This window comes from Odocoileus virginianus, unplaced genomic scaffold (assembly GCF_023699985.2).
Source record: "Odocoileus virginianus isolate 20LAN1187 ecotype Illinois unplaced genomic scaffold, Ovbor_1.2 Unplaced_Scaffold_34, whole genome shotgun sequence".
Classification (NCBI taxonomy): Eukaryota; Metazoa; Chordata; class Mammalia; order Artiodactyla; family Cervidae; genus Odocoileus; species Odocoileus virginianus.
The window spans coordinates 135,299-157,017 of NW_027224296.1; the positions used below are offsets into that span (position 1 = coordinate 135,299).

The following is a 21,719-nucleotide window of genomic DNA, read 5'->3' on the forward strand; positions in this document are numbered from 1 at the left end:
GCCTTCTTTCTTGCCTCTATGACCCTTGCTACCAGCATCTCTGCAACTGGATCTCAAATGTTCTTCCTCATCTCCCTAGTATAACTGCAACTTCCAAACAGGAGAATGGTCCGCACTGGCATGTTACTCTATGTGCATTTCAGCATTTAGTTCATAGAGACCCTTCCACCCTCTTATCCAAAAATCACCACCCTCTCTGTCCCAGCGGGTCCTGAATCATGAATCATCTATCCCTCCTATGCTGAGGTTTGAGGGACTTGAGAGGTTAATGGGGAAGTGAAGACTTCTTATATTCAGAAACTGGCTATAGTCCTGCCCTCTCCAGAGGGGGAATAAGAAAGCAATATATTCATCAATATATTCATTACCATTCTTCTCTAACACAGGGTATAACATTTCTACATCATTGAGAATCAAAACAAACCAAAACACCCAGCAATCTTGTCAAAAGACAAGTTATGTGAACCACCCAATAGTCAGACCCTTGCTTTACTCAGAGCACATCCTTTCGTTAGTATTAGACAGAATAGCAAAGTGTTAGTCACTCAGTCGTGTCTGACTCTGTGACCCCATGGACTGTAGCCCACCAGGCTCCTCTGTTCATGGAATTCTCCAGGCAAGAATACTGGAGTGGATAGCCATTCCCTTCTCCAGGGGATCTTCCCAACCTAGGGATCAAACCCAGGTCTCCTGCATTGCAGGCAAATTCCTTACCATCTCAGATATCAGGAAAGCCACAAACATGGTCATAAATACTATACAAGTTGGATTGGAAACAGTCTGATTTAGTTCGAATGAAAGGGTGCTGCAAAAATATACTGCTGCTGCTAAGTCACTTCAGTCGTGTCTGACTCGGTGCGACCCCAAAGATGGCAGCCCACCAGGCTCCCCCGACCCTGGGATTCTCCAAGCAACAACACTGGAGTGGGTTTCCACTTACTTCTCTAGCGCATGAAAGTGGAAAGTGAAAGTGAAGTCGCTCAGTCCTGTCCGACTCTTAGCGACCTCATGGACTGCAGCCTACCAGGCTCTTCTGTCCATGTGATTTTCCAGGCAAGAGTATTAAAGTGGGTTGCCATTGCCTTCTCGGCAAAACTATACAGTGCTTTGCAAATGTATTGTTGTCAACATTTTTTTTTTCATTTATATAAATTTGGAGAATATTTCTGAGTCTGTTGGCCTCATGTAGTCCTAGGAAGGTTTGTTTCTTTTCCTGATTACTGAAATCTAAAAAAGGACCAGGGGTTTAACTATAAAGATAGTAAATTGATATATTTACCCTCCATTTCCAATTCCTCTTTCACAACCAGGAATTTCCCAACAGATCTGAGTGATGACTGCTGAGAACTGCAGTGTGGCTACTGACTTCACATTCCCAGGACGTTCAGGCAGAAGGCACGTGCAAGAGAGGCTTTTCCTGCTCTTCCTGCTGGTCTACGGCATAACCGTGGTTGCCAGTGTAAGGATGAGCCTGCTGATCAAGGTGAACCCAAGACTGAATACACCCATGTAGCATTTCCTGAGCAATCTTTCCTTCTGTGCTGTTTGTTACTCCTCTGCTGTCTCTCCCAAGATGCTGGCTGATTTCCTATCTGAGCATAAAAGGATTCCATTTGACTTGTGTGCTATACAGATGTATTTCTGGGGGACTTTTGCAGATGTGGAATGTCTCATGTTGGCTGTCATGGCTTATGACCGTTATGTAGCCATTTGCAATCCACTTCTTTTTTTTTTTTCCTTTATTTTTATTAGTTGGAGGCTAATTACTTTACAATATTGTAGTGGTTTTTGCCATACATTAACATGAATCAGCCATGGATTTACATGTATTCCCCATCCCAATCTCCCCTCCCACCTCCCTCTCCACCTGATTCCTCTGGGTCTTCCCAGTGCACCAGGCCCGAGCACTTGTCTCATGCATCCAGCCTGGGCTGGTGATCTGTTTCACCCTAGATAATATACATGTTTCGATGCTGTTCTCTTGAAACATCCCACCCTCGCCTTCTCCCACAGAGTCCAAAATTCTGTTCTGTACATCTGTGTCTCTTTTTCTGTTTTGCATATAGGGTTATCGTTACCATCTTTTTAAATTCCATATATATGTGTTAGTATACTGTATTGGTCTTTATCTTTCTGGCTTACTTCACTCTGTATGATGGGCTCCAGTTTCATCCATCTCATTAGAACTGATTCAAATGAATTATTTTTAATGGCTGAGTAATATTCCATGGTGTATATGTACCACAGCTTCCTTATCCATTCGTCTGCTGATGGGCATCTAGGTTGCTTCCATGTCCTGGCTATTATAAACAATGCTGCGATGAACATTGGGGTGCACATGTCTCTTTCAGATCTGGTTTCCTCAGTGTGTATGCCCAGAAGTGGGATTGCTGGGTCATATGGCAGTTCTATTTCCAGTTTTTAAAGAAATCTCCACACTCTTCTCCATAGCGGTTTTACTAGTTTGTATTTCCACCAAAATTGTAAGAGGGTTCCCTTTTCTCCTCACCCTCTCCAGCATTTATTGCTTGTAGACTTTTGGATAGCAGCCATCCTGACTGGCGTGTAATGGTACCTCATTGTGGTTTTGGTTTGCATTTCTCTGATAATGAGTGATGGTGAACATCTTTTCATGTATTTTTTAGCCATTTGTATGTCTTCTTTGGAGAAATGTCTGTTTAGTTCTTTGGCCCACTTTTTGATTGGGTCATTTATTTTTCTGGAATTGAGCTGGAGGAGTTGCTTGTATATTTTTGAGATTAATTCTTTGTCTGTTGCTTCATTTGCTATTATTTTCTCCCAATCTGAGGGCTGTCTTTTCACCTTGCTTATAGTTTCCTTTGTTGTGCAAAAGGAACAAAATGTTTTAGGTTTCATTAGGTTCCATTTGTTAATTTTTGCTTTTATTTCCAATATTCTGGGAGGTGGGTCATAGAGGATCCTGCTGTGATTTATGTCGGAGAGTGTTTTGCCTATGTTTTCCTCTAAGAGTTTTATAGTTTCTGGTCTTACACTTAGATCTTTAATCCATTTTGAGTTTATTTTTGTGTATGGTGTTAGAAAATGTTCTAGTTTCATTCTTTTACAAGTGGTTGACCAGTTTTCCCAGCACCACTTGTTAAAGAGATTGTCTTTTTCCCATTGTATATTCTTGGAATCCACTTCTTTATACAGTCTCCATGTCCAGAAGACTCTGTACCCAGCTAATATCTGTTGTCTATGTGGAAGGTTTGGTAGATTCAGCAATCCACACCTGTTGTACATTTCGATTATCATTTTGCAGTTCTAATGTCATCAATCACTTTTTCTGTGACATCCCAGCCTTGCTAGCCCTCTCCTCCTCAGATACATCCATCCATGAGATAATGCTGTTCATATCCAGTAGCTGCGTTGTGGGGACCAGCATTATCACTGTCCTCTTCTCCTAGAGCTACATCATAGCAACCATCCTTAGGATGAACTCAGCCAAGGGAAGACACAAAGCTTTCTCTATGTGTGTCTCCCATTTAACCGCTGTGGCTATATTTCATGGCACACTCCTGTTCATGTATTTCAGACCCAGCTCGAGTTACTCCATGGACACAGACAAAATAGCCTCTGTCTTCTACACAGTTGTCATCCCCATGTTAAACCTACTCATCTACAGCTTAAGGAATAAGGATGTAAAAGTTGCCATAAAAAAAAGCAATCAGTACTAAACTGTGTTCTGAGTGATAGAGTGTTTTCAACCAAAACTACATATGTAAAGATTCTGAGAGCTGAAGTTCATGTACTGATAGATTCTTGTAGTCTCATCATTACAGTCTTCTGGATATTACCCATTACTTACCTTTGTGCCTAAATTGAGTGTTGAAAGTAGTCATTGGTGATCTTAATTTGTCTCCAGACTAAGAAAAGGGGAGCAATATGCTGTTTTGCAGAGAGGGTCTTTTTTATACCTCTTTCCTTGGGTAAGCCTCCTGTGAGATAACATTCACCAACTATCCCTCCACTTATGTCAATTCAACTTACCATCCTTTGATTCCAGTACATTATTTAAACAATAGGTTTAGTAAAATTGCTCAGCAATAAGGGAATATTAGTGATTCAAATAGTTTTTTTGTACACTTTTTATGTACTTGTAGCACTCTATAACTGTGTCATCATAGCATGTCAAATTGCATAGGCAGTGAATAAATACTTTCTTATACAGATAAATTCAGAAATAAACAAAAATAAACATAAAACCATGTGTTGTAATTCAAACCTTGATAAATGCAAGTTCCTTTCCTTTCTTGTTCACCCATTATCTATTTTGATATTTATATTGCTTGGCTTCAGAATGCCATTCAAAAACACTTATTGATTAAATGAGCGAGGGCCCCTTGCAATATCAAGCAAAGGAGTCCTTGTAAATTTACCAAATACACTAGCAAGAACCCCTCTCTTTATTTCACTTTATTCTAGTATATTTACTGTGCCTTCTAGATGGTAAAGAACCTACCTGCCAGTGCAGGAGAAATAAGAGATGTGGGCTTGATCCCTTAGTGGGGAAGATCCCCTGGAGGAGGACATGGCAACCCACTCTAGTATTCTTGCCTGGAGAATCCCATGGACAATCAAGTCTGGTGGGCTTTAGTCCATGGGGTCATTAAGAGTCAGACACAACTGAAGTGACTTAGCATACATGTGTATTCACTGTAAAAGAAATATGTCTCTGTTTCACGCCTCCAGACACAGTTGAATGAGTAACAGATACAGGGATCACAGGGATTGACAGAACTTCTTGAATAGCCTGTTCCTTATAATTCTGCCCCAATTATATCACTAAGTAACCCTAGAATCATATGTACTAGATCGCTATTGCACTCCAGAGACTGGTTATCATCCTGTGCATGTACTCTCTTGCCAATATTGCGGAGAACAGATACTGTATTCTTCACAGAGGTACAGAAACTCATGATTGGAAGTTGGGGGATGAAGAACCTGGGTCTTCTTTAAAGGTCACTGGAAAAGACAACTCCACCTCTTGAGGTGTTCCTAGCATTGGCCTTTTGCTGTCATTGCTTTCAGTCACAAAGTCGTGTCTGACTCTATTATAGACTGCCAGGCTCCTTGGTCCATGGGATTTCCCAAGCAAGAGTATTGGAGTGGGTTGCCATTTCTTAATCCAGGAGACCTTCCTGACTGAGGGATTAAACTCTCATCATTTACATTATTAGGCTGATTCTTTACCAGTGAGCCATTATCTCAGTTAATATAAAAAAATTTTTTTTGCTATCTTTTAAATGAAAGAGAAAGTTATCATCTTAAGCATTGGTATACAGGAAAATAAGAAACAAACACAAGGTAATGTTTAGAATTGTATTATATTTGCAGTGATTGATATTGACTCTCTGTGTATCTGTGACATGTACTGGAACACTGAATGACATGTTGTTCAGTTGCTAAGTTGTGTCTGACTCTTTGCAACCCCATGAACTACAGCATGCCAGGCTCCTCTGTCCTCCACTATCTCTCAGAGTTTGCTCAAATTCATGTCCATTGAGTGGTGACACTGTCTAACCATCTCATCCTCTGTCATCCTCTTCTCCCCCTGCTTACAGTCTTTCCCAGCACCAACGTTTTTGTTTTGTTTTGTTTTTTTACAATGAGTCAGTTCTTTGCATCAAGTTGGCAAAGTTTTGGAGCTTCAGCTTCAGCATCAGTCCTTCCAATGAATATTCAGAGTTGATTTCCTTTAGGATTGACTGGTTTGATCTCCTTGCTATCCAAGGGACTCTCAAGAGTCTTCTCCAGCACCACAGTTCAAAAGCATCAATTCTTCATCACTCAGCCTTCTTTATGGTCCAACTCTCACATCAACACGTGACAACTGGAAAATCCAGAGCTTTGACTACACAGGTCTCTGTCAACAAAGTGATGTCTCTGCTTTTTAATACTCTGTCCAGGTTTGTCATCACTTTCCTTCCAAAGAAAAAGCATCTCTTGATTTCATGGCTGCAGTCACTGTCCCCAGTGATTTTGGAGTCCTGGAAAATAAAATCTGTCATTGCTTCCACTTTATCCCCTTCTATTTGTCATGAAGGTCAGTTTATATTCCAATCCCAAAGAAGGGCAATGCCAAATAATGTTCAAATTGCCACACAACTGCACTCATTTCACATGCTAGCAAGGTGACGTTAAAAATTTTTCACCTAGGTTTCAACAGTACATGAACAGAGTGTCCAGATGTACAAGCTGGATTTAGAAAATGCAGAGGAACCAGAAATTAAATTCCCAACATCTGTTTCATCACAGGAAAAACAAGAGAATTTCAGAAAAAAAAAATCAAAACATCTGCTTAAATGACTACTCTAAAGCCTTTGACTGTGTGGATCCCAACAAACTGTGGAAAATTCTTAAAGAGATGGAAATAGCAGATCACCTTACCTGCCTCCTAAGAAGTTTGTATGCAGGTCAAGCAGCAACAGGTAGAGCAAGACATAGAAAAATGGATTGGTTCAAAATTGGGCAAGGAGTATGTCAAGGCTGTATATTGTCACCCCACTTATTTAACTTATATGCAGAGTACATCATGTTAAATGCTGGGCTGGATAAATCATAAGCTGAAATCAAGACTGCTGGCAGAAATATCAACAACCTCAAAGATGCAGATAATATCCCCCTAATGGCAGAAAGTGACAAGGAACTAAAGAGCCTCTTGATGAAGGTGAAAGAAGGGAGTGAAACAAATAGCTGAAAACTCAACATTCAAAAAACTAAGATCATGGCATCTGGTCCCATCACTTCATGGCAAATAGATGGGGAAAAAATGGAAACTGACAGACTTTATTTTATTGGGTCCCAAAACCACTGTGGATGGTGACTGCTGCCATGAAATTAAAAGATGGTTGCCCCTTGGAAGAAAAGCTATGACAAGCTTAGAGTATTAAAAAGCAGCGACATCACTTTTCCTACAAAGGTCTGTGTAGTCAAAATACGGCTTTTCCAGTCGTCATGTACAGAGGTAAGAATTGTACCATAAACAAGGCTGAGTCCAAAGAATCGATGGTTTTGAACTGTGGTGCTGGAGAAGACTCTTGAGAGTTCCTTGAACAGCAAGGAGATCCAACCAGTCAATCCTAAAAGAAATCAACCCTGAATATTCATTAGAAAGACCGATGCTGAAGCTGAAGCTCCAATATGTTGGTTACCTGATCCAAAGAGCCAAATGTTTGGAAAAGACCTTGAATTTGGGAATGACTGAAGGCAGGAGGAAAAGGGTACAACAGAGAATGAGATGGCTGGATGGCATTGCTGACTCAATAGACATGAGTTTGAGCAAACTCTGGGAGATGATGAAGGATAGGGAAGCCTGGTGTGCTGCAGTCTATGGGGCTGCAAAGAGTTAGACATGACTTAGTGAGTGAACAACAAAATTTGCCATGAAACGTTGGGACCAGATGCCATGATCTTAGTGTTTTGAATGTTGAATTGTAAGCCAGCTTTTTCACTCTCCTCTTTCACCTTCATTAAGAAGCTCTTTAGTTCCTCTTCACTTTCTGCCATCAGAGTGGTATCATCTGCATATCTGAGGCTGTTGATATTTCTCCTGGCAATTTTGATTCCAGCTTGTGATTCATCCAGCCCAGCATTTCTTATGGTGTATTCTGCATATAAGTTAAATAAACAGGTGACAATATACAGCCTTGTCATACCCCTTTCCCAATTTTGAACCAGTCATTTGTTCTATGTCCAGTTCTAACTGTTGCTTCTTGACTCACATGCAGTTTTCTCAGGAGACAGGTAAAGTGATCTGGTACTCCCATCTGTTAAAGAAAGTAAATAAATAGTCTTGTTTAGGCTTCAGAGACAAAGCAGAGCAGGCCTGTGACCTTGCTTCTAAGCTACCTGGGCACTGCCCTGACTGGGAGTGACTGGGATTGACTGCTGTGAGTGCAAGGCTTGCAGCATCATAGATAAGATGGGGGAGGAATCCTGAGACAGTTGAGCCCCTGGAGGGGGCCTGGCCAACCAAGCCCCAGGCTTCACCACATTCCAGGTTTTCCATGGCAAAGTCAACAGCATTACCTTGAAACCAGGCTTGCATTTTGGTCCCAGATTGATGAATGTATCTGTTTGAGTCTGTCCTGGGATTATAAATCGAAAACCAGAAGGACAGTCTTTGAAGTCTCACCCACAGAGCAGAGCGGAGGTGCTGCCTGGGACCTTTTCCCAATTGGGACTCCAGATGTGCTGTGACATGGGACTTCCCAGTGCTGTTTAAGTCTGGATGTTGGTCAAAACCCAATTTGGTGATGTATCCTCTGCTCTTTCTATTTCTCTTTTCTTTTAATGTTAGTATATTGAAAGTAAGCTAGATAATTCTCTAATAAATATCTGCCTTTTTTTTTTTATTTGTATATAACAAGTGGCTTACTTTGTTAACAAATCCTTTGAACCTGAGACAGAAGTGAAAACTTTTGGCAAAACACCATCAATTCTAAGATTTTTCCACAGATTTTTGTGATCCACATAGTCAAAGACTGTAGCACAGCCAGTGAAGCAGAAGCAGATGTTTTTTGGAAATTCCCTTGCTTTCTCCATGACCCACATATTTTCTTATAACCTCAAATAATGGATTTTTTCTCAGTATATTTTATATATCAGTACCTCTTAATTATTGCCCAAATCCTTTCCATATTCAATGTACTTTGTTAAAAACCTATTAAAGATAGTCATGCCTATTAACAATAATTTGTGTTATGTAAAATTGGATTCTCTGGCCATTATTTACATATAAGGTGCTGATGTGATAGTCACTCAGTAGTGTCTGACTTTTGCTGAGCCCATGTGCTATAGCCCATGAGGTTCTTCTGTTGATGTAATTCTCCAGGATAAAATACTGGATTTCCTTCTTCAGGAGATCTTTCTAACCAGGGAGTGAACCCTAATCTTCTTCACTTTAGATAGATTCTTTACCATTTACACACTGTATGTTGAAGGAAAAAAAGATAGACTTTACTTTGTTCCTTTAGCTTTTTATCTAATGACTCTGTACTAATGCCTTTACATATGATAAGGAAATCAGGATTTTTTGCATTTTTTCTGTTTATTTTTATTTTAACATAATGGTTAAGATGTGAGAGAGGTGAGTATTCAATCTGGATTTTTTTTAAGTGGGGTTCAGTTGCTTTACAATGTTCTGTTAGTTCTGCTGTGCATTAAACAAATCACCCATGTGTGTGCATATGCCCCCTCCCTCTCACCCTCCGCTCTGGCACTGCACCCCTCTAGGTCACTGCAGGTACCACGTTGAGCTCCCTGTGCTGTATAGCAGGCTGCCACTCACTATCTCTTTTACACAAGGTTGCACAATCATATAAAGATTAATAAGTCCCTCAGGGACGAGCCCTGAAAAGAGATGGTATCATTCACAACACCAGGTCATGAGTGGCATCTTCAGGATCCATCTTTATCCACTTCAGAGGCAGGTCATCCAATGTTTCAGATCTCACTACACATCCCATCATCATATTATGTTTGGAGTTCTTTGCCCTTAGGACTGGTTTTTCCAGACCCTGCATTCATTCATTGTCTGAGCTGAGCAGAGGTTACTTCACAGTGATCTATGTTGGGCACACCATTCCCAAATCAGTCCAAATGCCTGAAACCACCCTAATGATGCAATTCCCTGCTTGCACCTTGCCAAGAAGTAATTTGGCTAATTAATCCTGGAGTACTTTTCTTATGTAATTCTCTGGTCCTGTCCCAAGGGCCATGGTTGAAATGGCACATTTAACTGCAAAGGAAACAATATCTATCTTTTGTGATGAACTCATGCACTTAGGACATTTCCTGTTCCATATTTAGGACAAGACACTTGATTCTCATCACCTTCAGGCTACCATTCCATTCTTCCCCACCAAAAGTCAGCATTGCCCACACCTTACCTTCACATTGATCTGTATTGGACAAAATTCTACCTTTTAATTTCTATTTTATATTGGGTTAGAGTTGATTAAAAATTTTGTCTTAGTTTCAGTCGTACAGCAAAGTGATTTGTAATACAAATCCATGTATCTATTCTTTTTCAGATTATTATCCCCTATAGGTTATTACAGAGTATTGAGTTCCCTGTGCTATAGAGTAAGTCCTTGTTGATTATCTATTTTAAACATAGTAGTGCATTTATGTTGATTCCAACCTTCTAACTTATCACCTAGTCTGAAAAAATTACTGTTAAAGATAGTCTCCACTGCAATAAATGCAACTCTCATGTAATTTATAACACAGCACACATTTTCACTAAAATGTCTTTCTTCTCTCTTGCTAGTTCACCCTCTCCCTGACTACTCAACCTCAACTTTGAGTTTAATACTTTATTTATATTTTCCAGTCCTATTTCCTCTCTGAGTCATTTGTCAGCCTCTCATCAAGGTATCATCCCAACAATTGTAGGCTTCATTTACCATCTCTGACTCCCATTGCATGGCCTCCTTCAGTAACCATGCATAATGAGATTGTAACTTAGGTCAGTTCTTTTTTCACAGTTCCTTATTTCTACTCTGCAATTGGTATCACCACACATAAGCATAACCAGGGATGGTAGTTAGGTCATATACAGAATGATAGAAGCCATGAGCTCATACTGGTGAAAGGTTGGTTAGCAGAGTTTGTTGAATCAAAGCATAATAGCTATCATTGATAAGTATGTGGCTTCTTCTTCAGAGGCAGCAAATTTAACTTAGCTTGAAAACCTCTCTAGAAATAAGCTATGAACTGGAGAAGCAGTTTCAACAACATTGTGTCTGTATGAACACTCAACTTACAGTAACTGTTACCTTCTACAAATCACTTATACCATGGGCCTCATTTTCCACTGGTCAAAAGAGAGTTATGAGTGCAATAGTCATAGTGGAGGTTTGAATTGACATACTTTAGAGAAAACCATATGAATATTTACTACATCTAAACTTTATTTTAAAATTTTAAGTAGATAGCTACCTATGCAGTATTATGTTCAGGGACATCATTGGCATCAAGGAAGTTTGTTTAGATACAGATTTTTATCTCAATTATTTGTCTTCAAAGTCTTGCATTTTATATTCTACCTCCAGTCTCTCTCTCCATGCCCTCATGATTCAAAAAGATATTCTCTATTAATGCCCAAACCTTTGGGGAAGCAATTTAGCTTATTCAACTGTCAGTAGCATACTGCTATCCATGTTAGAGATTTAGGAAGAGTTAGTCATCATGGCCTGGATGGGCAGTCAGGTTTATGAAGATAAGATGGGGTTCTGTCTAAACAGAGTGTAGCCTGAGGAAATGTGGTATTCTTAGAGAAAGAGAAGCATCTGAGAAAAATATGTCTGGAAAGAAATCAGATTATGGTGGTGATGGTTAACTTCCCTCCCTCCAAATACACAACAGAGAAACAGAGAATGGAAATAAATTCTTAATGACAACAAATATATCATTTTCCTGTACAAACATGCTGAAATACTTTTATCAATTACATAGGGTTTTTGATATTTTTATTGCCGATATCTGCCACAGAAGTACATTTGATATTTTCTTATTGAGGTCATCACATAAAGAAGAGAAATACATTAATGAAAGGCATTAATAATAGTAACAGAAATCTCTTTTATGAAAATTATTAATTTAAGTGAATTTTGTCTGAAGAATATTCTAGCTTTATAAACACCAATGGGGAATACTATAACAGTAAATAATATGAAGACAAACACACATAACTTAAAATCATTTGTTTTGTATTTATTCCAAGTTAGGATTCAGAACATTCAGAAAACTCAGATCATGACATCCGGTTCCATCACTTCATGGCAAATAGATGGGGAAACAGTGGAAATAGTGGCTGACTTTATTTTACTGGGCTCCAAAATCACTGCAGATAGTGATTGCAGCCATGAAATTAAAGGACACTTATTCATTGGAAGGAAAGTTATGACCAACCTAGACAGCTTATTAAAAAGCAGAAACATTACTTTGCCAACAAAGGTCTGTCTGGTCAAAGCTATGGTTTTTCCAGTGGTCATGTATGGATGTGAGAGTTGGACTATAAAGAAAGCTGAGTGCCAAAAAATTGATGCTTTTGAACTGTGGTGTTGGAGAAGACTCTTGAGAGTCCCTTGGACTGCAAGGAGATCCAACCAGTCTATCCTAAAGGAGATCAGTCCTGGGTGTTCATTGGAAGGAATGATGTTGAAGCTGAAACTCCAATACTTTGGCTACATTATGTGAAGAACTGACTCATTGGAAAAGACCCTGAGGTCTTTTTGATTGAGGGCAGGAGGAGAAGGGGACGACAGAGGATGAGATGGTTGGATGGCATCACTGACTTAATGGACATGAGGTTTGGGTGGACTCTAGGAGTTGGTGATGGACAGGGAGGCCTGGCGTGCTGTGGTTCATGGGGTCGCAGAGTCAGACACGACTGAGCGACTGAACTGAACTGAACTGAGGATTCAGAATAAATATGAAACTTACTGAATTACTGGAATGCATAAACTGGTACATGCCTTGCACATCTTTTCTTGTTTGTTCACATTTTGCATTTACACATCTGTGGCAATTAAATTAACTGCATTAAGACTGGAATTGTAGAGGGAATACACAGGATCATAGTACATTTGGGGAGAATATTTATCAACTATAGGTGTCTAAAGAACAAATAGCAACCTGTGCTCAAAAGTATACAGCAATGACTCACACGTGTGATAGACTATTGCAATAGATGGATAATGCAGAGATCACCTCCTCAAAACTGTCAGGTTGTACAATGTCAAGGGACACCACTTTCTTTACTTCCTATTCCTTCCTGAAACTGCAATGAAGTGGTCCCCCACATCACTTTCTCTTCACTTCAACATTGATTATGTTCGAATCCATATGATATAACTAAAACAGACACCCTCCCAGTGTGACAGCGCTTCCTAGTTGCCCTCCTCTGCTCTCGGTCATGGCTAGATCCCTCCTTGGCTTAGAAATGGGACTTGTATGATCCATCTGTCCTCTCAGAAATCTAGGAGCCATATGTCATTGTTTTTTGAGTTTTCAAGTGCCACTTTAACATAAAAAAGCCATAATATCTGCGAGACTACTTGGAGTTATGTGTGTGTGTGTGTGTGTGTGTGTGTGTGTGTATCAGCATAAAACAATACACATTTATTATCTCACAGTTTCTATGGTTGAGAGTACAGGCACAGTTTAACTGGGTTTTCTGCTCAGGGTTTCACAACTCTGTGGTCAGGGTGTTGGTCAGGGCTACGTTTTTGTTTTGGTTTTCTGTCTTTTTTTTTTTTTCAGTTTTATTTATTTATTTTACTTTACAATATTGTATTGGTTTTGCCATACATTGACATGAATCCACCATGGGTGTACATGTGTTCCCCATCCTGAACCCCCCTCCCACCTCCCTCCCCATCCCATCCCTCTGGGTCATCCCAGTGCACCAGCCCTGAGCACCCTGTCTCATGCATTGAAGACAAATCTGTTTCATTATGCTGTATTCAGGAATCTATTTTTGAGATATTTCTATGGAAGTAAAGAAACAATGTCTACAGAATTTCAGGATATTATTCCCTCTGGGCTTCAATTTCTGTTTCATATTATGAGGCTATTAGGTCATGACATATGTGGTAATATGTCAAATCTATAAAAGCATGCAGTGAAAATTAGATAATATAAAATGAGCATGGTGAAAAAGCAAAAATTGCAATGTTTATGTCATTTTAACACTCTTTGTTCCTAAACATCATTTATAGAATTTATTTATTTATTTTTATAATTTTAATTTTATTTATTTATTTATTGGCCTGCCATGTGGTATGTAGGATCTTAACCCACACTCAGGATGCCAATTGGAACCCTCACCCTCTGTGTTGGAACTGTAGAGTCTTAACTACTGGACCCCCAGGGAAACTCCCACATAGAATTTGTTTTAAAAAATATCTGACTTAGAATGTCTGCTATCCAAAAGTCTACAAGCAATAAACGCTGGAGAGGGTGTGGAGAAAAGGGAACCCTCTTACACTGTTGGTGGGAATGCAAACTAGTACAGCTGCTATGGAGAACGTTGTGGAGATTCCTTAAAAAAACTGGAAACAGATCTGCCATATGACCCAGCAATTCCACTCCTGGGCATACACACTGAGGAAACCAGATCTGAAAGAGACACGTGTACCCCAATGTTCATCGCAGCACTGTTTATAATAGCCAGGACATGGAAGCAACCTAGATGCCCATCAGCAGACGAATGGATAAGAAAGCTGTGGTACATATACACAATGGAATATTACTCAGCCATTAAAAAGAATACATTTGAATCACTTCTAATGAGATGGATAAAACTGGAGCCCATTATACAGAGTGAAGTAAGCCAGAAAGATAAACATGAATACAGTATACTAACGCACATATATGGAATTTAGAAAGATGGTAATGATAACCCTATATGCAAGACAGAAAAAGAGACACAGATGTATAGAACAGACTTTTGGACTCTATGGGAGAAGGTGAGGGTGGGATGATCTGAGAGAACAGCATCAAAACATATATATTATCAAGTGTGAAACAGATCGCCAGTCCCAGGTTGGATGCATGAGACAAGTGCTCGGGGCTGGTGCACTGGGATGACCCAGAGGGATGGGGTGGGGAGGGAGGTGGGAGGGGGGTTCAGGATGGGGAACACATATAAACCCATGGCTGATTCATGTCAGTGTATGGCAAAAACCACTACAATATTGTAAAGTAATTAGCCTCCAACTAATAAAAATAATTGGGAAAAATAAAAAAAAATACCTGACTTTGATAAACTATGCTGTTGTTGTTCAGTTGCAAAGTCATATCCAACTCTTTGCAGCCCCATGGACTGCAGCATTCCAGGCTTCCCTGTCCTTCACCATCTCCTGGGGTTTGCTCAAACTCATGTCCATTGAATTGGTGATGCCATCCAATCATCTCATCCTCTGTCATCCCCTTCTCCTCCTGCTTTCAATCTTTCTCAGCATCAGGGTCTTTTCTAATGAGTCAGCTCTTCCCATCAGGTGGCCAAAATATTGGAGCTTCAGCTTCAGCATCAATCCTTTCCAATGAATATTCAGGACTGATTTCCTTTAGGATGGACTGGTTTGATCTCCTTGCAGTCCAAGGGACTCTCAAGAGTCTTCTCCAACATCACAGTTCAAAAGCATCAATTCTTTGGCCCTCAGCTTTCTTTATAGTCCAACTCTCACATCCATATGTAACTATTGGGAAAACTATAGCTTTGTCTATACTGACATTTGTCAGCAAAGTGATGTCTCTGCTTTTTTAATATTTTGTGTAGGTTGGTCATATCTTTTCTCCCAAGGAGAAAGCATCTTTTGATTTCATGGCTGCAGTCACCACTTGCAGTGATTTTGGAGCCCAAGAAAATAAAGTCTGTCACTTTTTCCATTGTTTCCCCATCTATTTGCCACGAAATGATGGGACTGTATGCCATGATCTTAGTGTTTTGAATGTTAAGTTGATAATCAGCTTTTTCTTCCCTTTGCTCTTTCACCTTCATCAAAAGGCCCTTTAGTTCTTCTTCACTTTCTGCCATAAGGATGGGGTCATCTTCATATCTAAGGTTGTTTATATTTCTACCAGAAATCTTGATTCCAGCTTGTGCTTCATCCAGCCCAGCATTTCACATGAGGTACTCTGTATATAAGTTTAATAAGCAGAGTGATAATATATAGCCTTGACATAACTCCTTTCCCAGTTTTGAACTAGTCTGTTGCTCCATGTTTGGTTCTAGCTGTTGCTTCTTGACATGCATACAGTTTCCTTTGAGGCAGGTAATGCAGTCTGGTATTCCCATCTCTTTAAGGATTTTCCACAGTTTGCTGTGATCCACACAATATGAAAATGCAGAAAGATGATAAGCTATATATATATTTAATTGTCTCACATCACAGATTTTATGGTATTAATGACCGAATATACACTAAGTGGTATTATATATATGTATATGTATAATTCATTATATAATTAATTGTAACATCATTTTTATTTAAAAATTAAAAGCCAAGTAGTGTAGAAAACAAAATCTGTAGGTAGTGTAAATATGTTCTGATTTTTGCTGTTTTTACAAAATCTTTACTTTGTGGATGTATTTAGTGGGATGCCTGTGTGTCTGTGTAATTATGTAAGAGTGAATGGTTGTGCATTTGTTTTGTAATTTGTCAAATGGAAATAAAGTGCTTGAATAGGGATTTGTGAACTGGAAATAAGGAATGCTTGTTGATAGTTATCATTTAACTTTAATCAGTATTCCATTTACAGTCAACTTACTTGTATGAACTGCCAGATGATAAACTACATCTTGATGTCTGTTAATTATTCCTGAGGGACCAAGGGTTCACCACCCAGGGACCAGACATAGAGATGGTTATATAATCTAGGTCAGGCAGGAGACAATCCTGAATCCTCCTGCAGATAGAACTGCATGCAACAAGCAAGTCAGGAGTTCTGGGACAGGTACTGATATCTTTCTTGTTTCTCTGATATATATTTGAGATTTCCTTAGGTTTTTAACCCTTTTTTGAAAGAAAGCATGTTATATAAACAAAGGAATATATGAAATATACACAAAATTTTATTTTACATACTTTTCCCAGTCTGTTTATTTCAAATCAATGTATTTATTATTGCTGTTTAGTTTGATAAGTCATATCTGACTCTGCAACCCCACAGACTGTAGCACACCAGGCTTCCCAGCCCTTCATTCTCTCCTTGAGTTTGCTCAAATTCATTTGCACCAACTTGTGTTGGTGATGCTAACCACTTCATCTTCTGCTGGACCTTTCTCCTTTTTCCTAACTTATTTTTCCCAACATCAGGGTCTTTCCCAATGTGTCGGGTTTTTTCCCAATGAGTTGGTTCAGTGCACCAAGTGGCCAAAGTATTGTAGCTTCAGCTTCAGCCCTTCCAGAAAATATTGAGGGTTGATTTCCTTTAGGATTAACTGATTTGATCTCTTGCAGTCCAAGGGATTCTCAAGAGTCTTTTCCAGCACCACAATTTGAAAGTATCAATTTCAGATATACACAGATAAATACATATAGTCCAACTCTTTTGCGATCCCATGGACTCTAGCCTGCCAGGTTCCTCTGTCCATGGGATTTCCCAGGCAAGAATACTGGAGTGGGTTGCCATTTCCTCCTCCAGGGGATCTGCCTGACCCAGGGATCAAACTCATGTCTTCTGCATCTCCTGCACTGGCAGGCAGATTCTATATCACTGAGCCACCTGGGAAGCCCTACGTTCAACTCCACTTTTCTTACATTCTCACAGAATGTAAGAGGGTGGGTATGACATGGTGTATCACACAGTTGGTTTGGGTAAAGTATTACAAGAGGATATAAAATTCAATCCCCCCCCAAGACAAGTGACTCCTAAATCAAGGGTGACTGGCCTCAGAGATATACAAGAGAAACATGGATCAATTAAAAGAATGAAACTATCAAAATTTTTAGAGACTGGGATGGGGACACAGTTCATGCATGATTGTCTCTGGGATTCTGGGACTGTGAACATATGAGTATTTGTATCATGTGTCTTACGTAACTGATCTTGCATTGAATGTATCATGTTGAGAAGAGTAGACTAGGGCAGAAGGATCCATACAGTAAACCACACACCTTTCTTGCCTTTCTGTCATCTGTGCTATCAGCATCTCTACAAGTGGGTCCCAGACATTCTTCATCATCCCCCCTATGTAACAGCAGCTCTCAGAGGTGAGAATATCAGTCCTGGAATATGAATGCCTCTCCATTCTAACATTTAATACATAGGCACCCTTCCACCCTCTTATCCAAAAGCTATCACCTTTCTGCTCCAGTGGGTCTTCACAAACTATCTATCTCTCATATACTAAAGTTGAACAGACCTGAGAGTTTAATGGGGAAATTAGTTCCTCTTATGTTCAGAAACTTTCCACAGCTCTTCCTGCTCCACACTCTTGGCAGATGAAGAAATTGCAAAGCAATATATTTATTATCTACATCACTCATTAACTATATTTCTCTATTGCAGGATATGACAACATCCATACACCATTGAAACAAAGCAAGGCAGAGATCATGTCAAAAGACTTGGGTTACCTGGACCAACTAATTGTGAGAATCTTGCCTTCAATCTAAGGACATAAAGTTCTTAATATTAGATTGAAGTAGCAAAAATGATCATAAATGCTATACAAATTGATGTGGAAATAGCCTGATTTAGCTGCAAACACTACAACTGTATCATTATTATTATCATTTTATCAGTTATATCAAATTGGAAATATTTCCCAAAGGGTCAATTTAACTTCAAGGCATCTTAGCATTATTTATCTCTTCTTCTAATTACTGAATATATATTTAATTAAGACAGTAAGATGATATTAACCCTCCACTTCCATTTCCTTTTTCATAACCAGGAGTTTCACGTGTGAGGGATGACTGCTGAGAACTGCACTGTGTTTACTGACTTCGCATTCTTAGGACTTTCCAGTAGACAAGATGCGCAGGGGCTCTTCCTGCTCTTCCTGCTGGCTTATGGTGTGACTGTGGTTGATGCCAATGTCGGGATGGTCCTGCTGATCAAGGTGGACCCCAGACTGCACACGCCCATGTATTATTTCCTGAGCAATCTGTCCTTCTGTGACATCTGCTATTCTTCTACTATCTCTCCCAAGATGCTGGCTGATTTCTTATCTGAGCAAAAAAGGATTCCATATGATGTATGTGCCATCCAGATGTACTTTTTTGGAGCCTTTGCAGATGTGGAATGTCTCATGTTGGCTGTCATGGCTTATGACCGTTATGTAGCCATTTGCAATCCACTTCTTTATACAATTGCCATGTCCAGGGAAATCTGTACCCAGCTTGTGGCTATTGCCTACATCGTAGGCTTGGTAGATTCAGCAATCCACACCTGTTGTACATTTCGGTTGTCATTCTGCAATTCCAATATCATCAATCACTTTTTCTGTGACATCCCACCCTTACTAGCCCTCTCCTCCTCAGATACATCCATCAATGAGATTGTGATGTTCACTTTTATTGGCTGTGTTGTGGGGACCAGCATTATCACTGTCCTCCTCTCCTACAGTACATCGTAACAGCCATCCTTAGGATGAACTCAACAGAGGCGAGACGCAAAGCCTTCTCTACATGTGCCTCCCACTTAACCGCTGTGGCTATATTTCATGGCACACTCCTGTTCATGTATTTCAGACCCAGCTCCAGTTACTCCATGGACACAGACAAAACGGCCTCTGTCTTTTACACAGTTGCCATCCCCATGTTAAACCCACTGATCTACAGCTTAAGGAATCAAGATGTAAAAGGTGCCCTAAAAAAAGCAATCGGCACTAAATTATGTTCTGGGTGATACAGTACTTTTTTTTTTTTTTTGCTTAAAGTCTTTTTTTTTTTTTACTTCTTCATTTTATTTATTTATTTATTTATTTTTTGGAGGCTAATTACTTTACATCATTACAGTAGTTTTTGTCATACATTGAAATGAATTAGCCATGGATTTACATGTATTCCCCATCCCGGTCCCCCCTCCCACCTCCCTCTCCACCCGATCCCTCTGGGTCTTCCCAGTGCACCAGGCCCGAGCACTTGTCTCATGCACCCAACCTGGGCTGGTGATCTGTTTCACCCTAGATAATATACATGTTTCAATGCTCATCTGAAAGTATTTAAAGATTCTAAGAGGAGCAGCACAGGAACTTTGACATAGATTCTTATAGTCTTTCTAGTACAGCTTCTGAATGTTTTCCACTACTTACATTGTCACCTAAATCAGTTTAGGGAACAGTCATTACACTAAACTCTCCAAACTAAGGAAGAGTAGTAATAGGATCACTTTTCTGTTTTGCAGAGAGGATTTTTTTACACCTCTTTTTTCTTTTCTTGGAGAAGTCTCATTGAGATGTCATGCACAGAGCAACCCCTCACCCATGCTAATTTGACTTACCTTCCTAAAGGCTCCTATTTATTTATTTTTAACAATAGGCTTAATAATCTTGCTGAGCTGGATAGGAGTGTTAGTGGGTCAAATTAGGTTTATTTTAATCCTTTTCATGTATTTGTATCACCCTAACAAAGCTCCATCATAACACTTAGAAGCAAATAATTTGTAAGTAAGATGGAATGAGAAATCTCTCTTCCTTGACTAAATATTCCATAAAAATTTGGTCCTTCCCGTCTAATCCACTGTTGTCTACTCATTTACAATGCTTAGCCTCGGGATGCAATTCACAAATATTTATTGAGTAGATGAATGAATTAGACTGAAAAACTAATAGAAAATTGAACCTTTGTAAATTTATTTAAAAAATCATCATTTCCTTAATTTCATTCTAATGTGTTCACTTTAGGTGAAATCCATCTGCATTTGTTTTCTTTTGCCTTAGGCAAAAATGAGAATCTGGGACAGGAATTATTTGATGTAAAAATCTGCTCAGTTTCTCTTCATTCTGCTTCAGTTATTATCATCAAACATCCCCTGATTTTCCAGAAGTCACTGGAGAGGACTTTGTTAATGAAAACTATTGCCTGCCACATCAGTAAACAAAGGAGGTTGCAATCATGAAGCTGTCATAACACAGCTGCCTGGTCAGTGAGCCCTGAGGGACTCAGGATGAGAAAGCACAGAATAGGCTTTCTCAAGATAGGCTGGCCCCAGATAGCTAAGATCAGTTCAGTTCAGTTCAGTCACTCAGTCATGTCCAACTCTTTTCAACCATGGACTGCAGCATGCCAGGCCTCCCTGTCCATCACCAACTCGGAGCTTACTGAAACTCATGTCCATTGAGTCGGTGATGCCATCTAACCATATCATCCTCTGTTGTCCCCTTCTCCTCCCGCCTTCAATCTTTCCCAGCATCATGGTCTTTTCCAATGAGTGAGTCCTTTGCATCAGGTGGCCAAAGTATGGGAGTTTAAGCTTCAACATCAGTCCTTCCAATGAATATTCAGGACTGATTTCCTTTAGAATGGACCGGTTGGATCTCCTTGCAGTCCAAGGGACTCTCAAGATATCTAAGGTGCATGTCAAAGGAATAATGTCAGTGGGTCCAAACTGTTGCACCTTCCCATAAACAGAAAAACTGCTAAATTCTTTAGTTTATCTGGTTTTCTTTTATTAACAATAATCTTTTGGTGTTCTGATTATCTGATCTTTTGTTGCAAAATCTTCTATCTCTCCTGCCTCCCCCTTGCCTCTTCAGAACTTGCCTCTGCAGAACAGTTTCTTAGCACTGTGATGCTGTGTCCCAGGCTTGAATCCATCAAAATGTCTGCCAAATAAAATTTAACTCTCAACTTTTAGTTTGTTCCTTTTTTCAGGGGACAACTTTATCTCCCCAGTAGGTTCATAGCATTACACTAGTTAAATAAAATAAAAATATTAAATAAATAATATACATATATAAATATATAAAAATAAAAATAATAAAAGAAAGAAAGAAAGAAAGAAACTGAATGTTCTGTTGATGTAATTTAAATTGTAAAGGAACAGTTGTTAAAATGTATGTCCCTTGTGGTGGGGGGGAGATGCAGGCAGGGGAGAACGAAGTCATAGGTATATGAACATCCATGTGTCATGATTTATACAGTCTCTCTATATCACCATGAAATAAATAAATTGGAATGATATTCTGAACACAATTGTAACATTCTGTTCTCCTGGTATCCAATTAGCAATTA

The 21,719-nt window shown here is 39.5% G+C and overlaps 2 pseudogenes; both read left to right on the plus strand.

The window, feature by feature from the left end:
* Nucleotides 1–1,333: 1,333 nt before the first annotated feature.
* LOC110146829 (olfactory receptor-like protein OLF2) lies at nucleotides 1,334–3,698 on the plus strand (annotated as a pseudogene).
* Nucleotides 3,699–18,454: 14,756 nt separating this feature from the next.
* Nucleotides 18,455–19,392, plus strand: LOC110146831 (olfactory receptor 5W2-like; annotated as a pseudogene).
* Nucleotides 19,393–21,719: the final 2,327 nt, after the last annotated feature.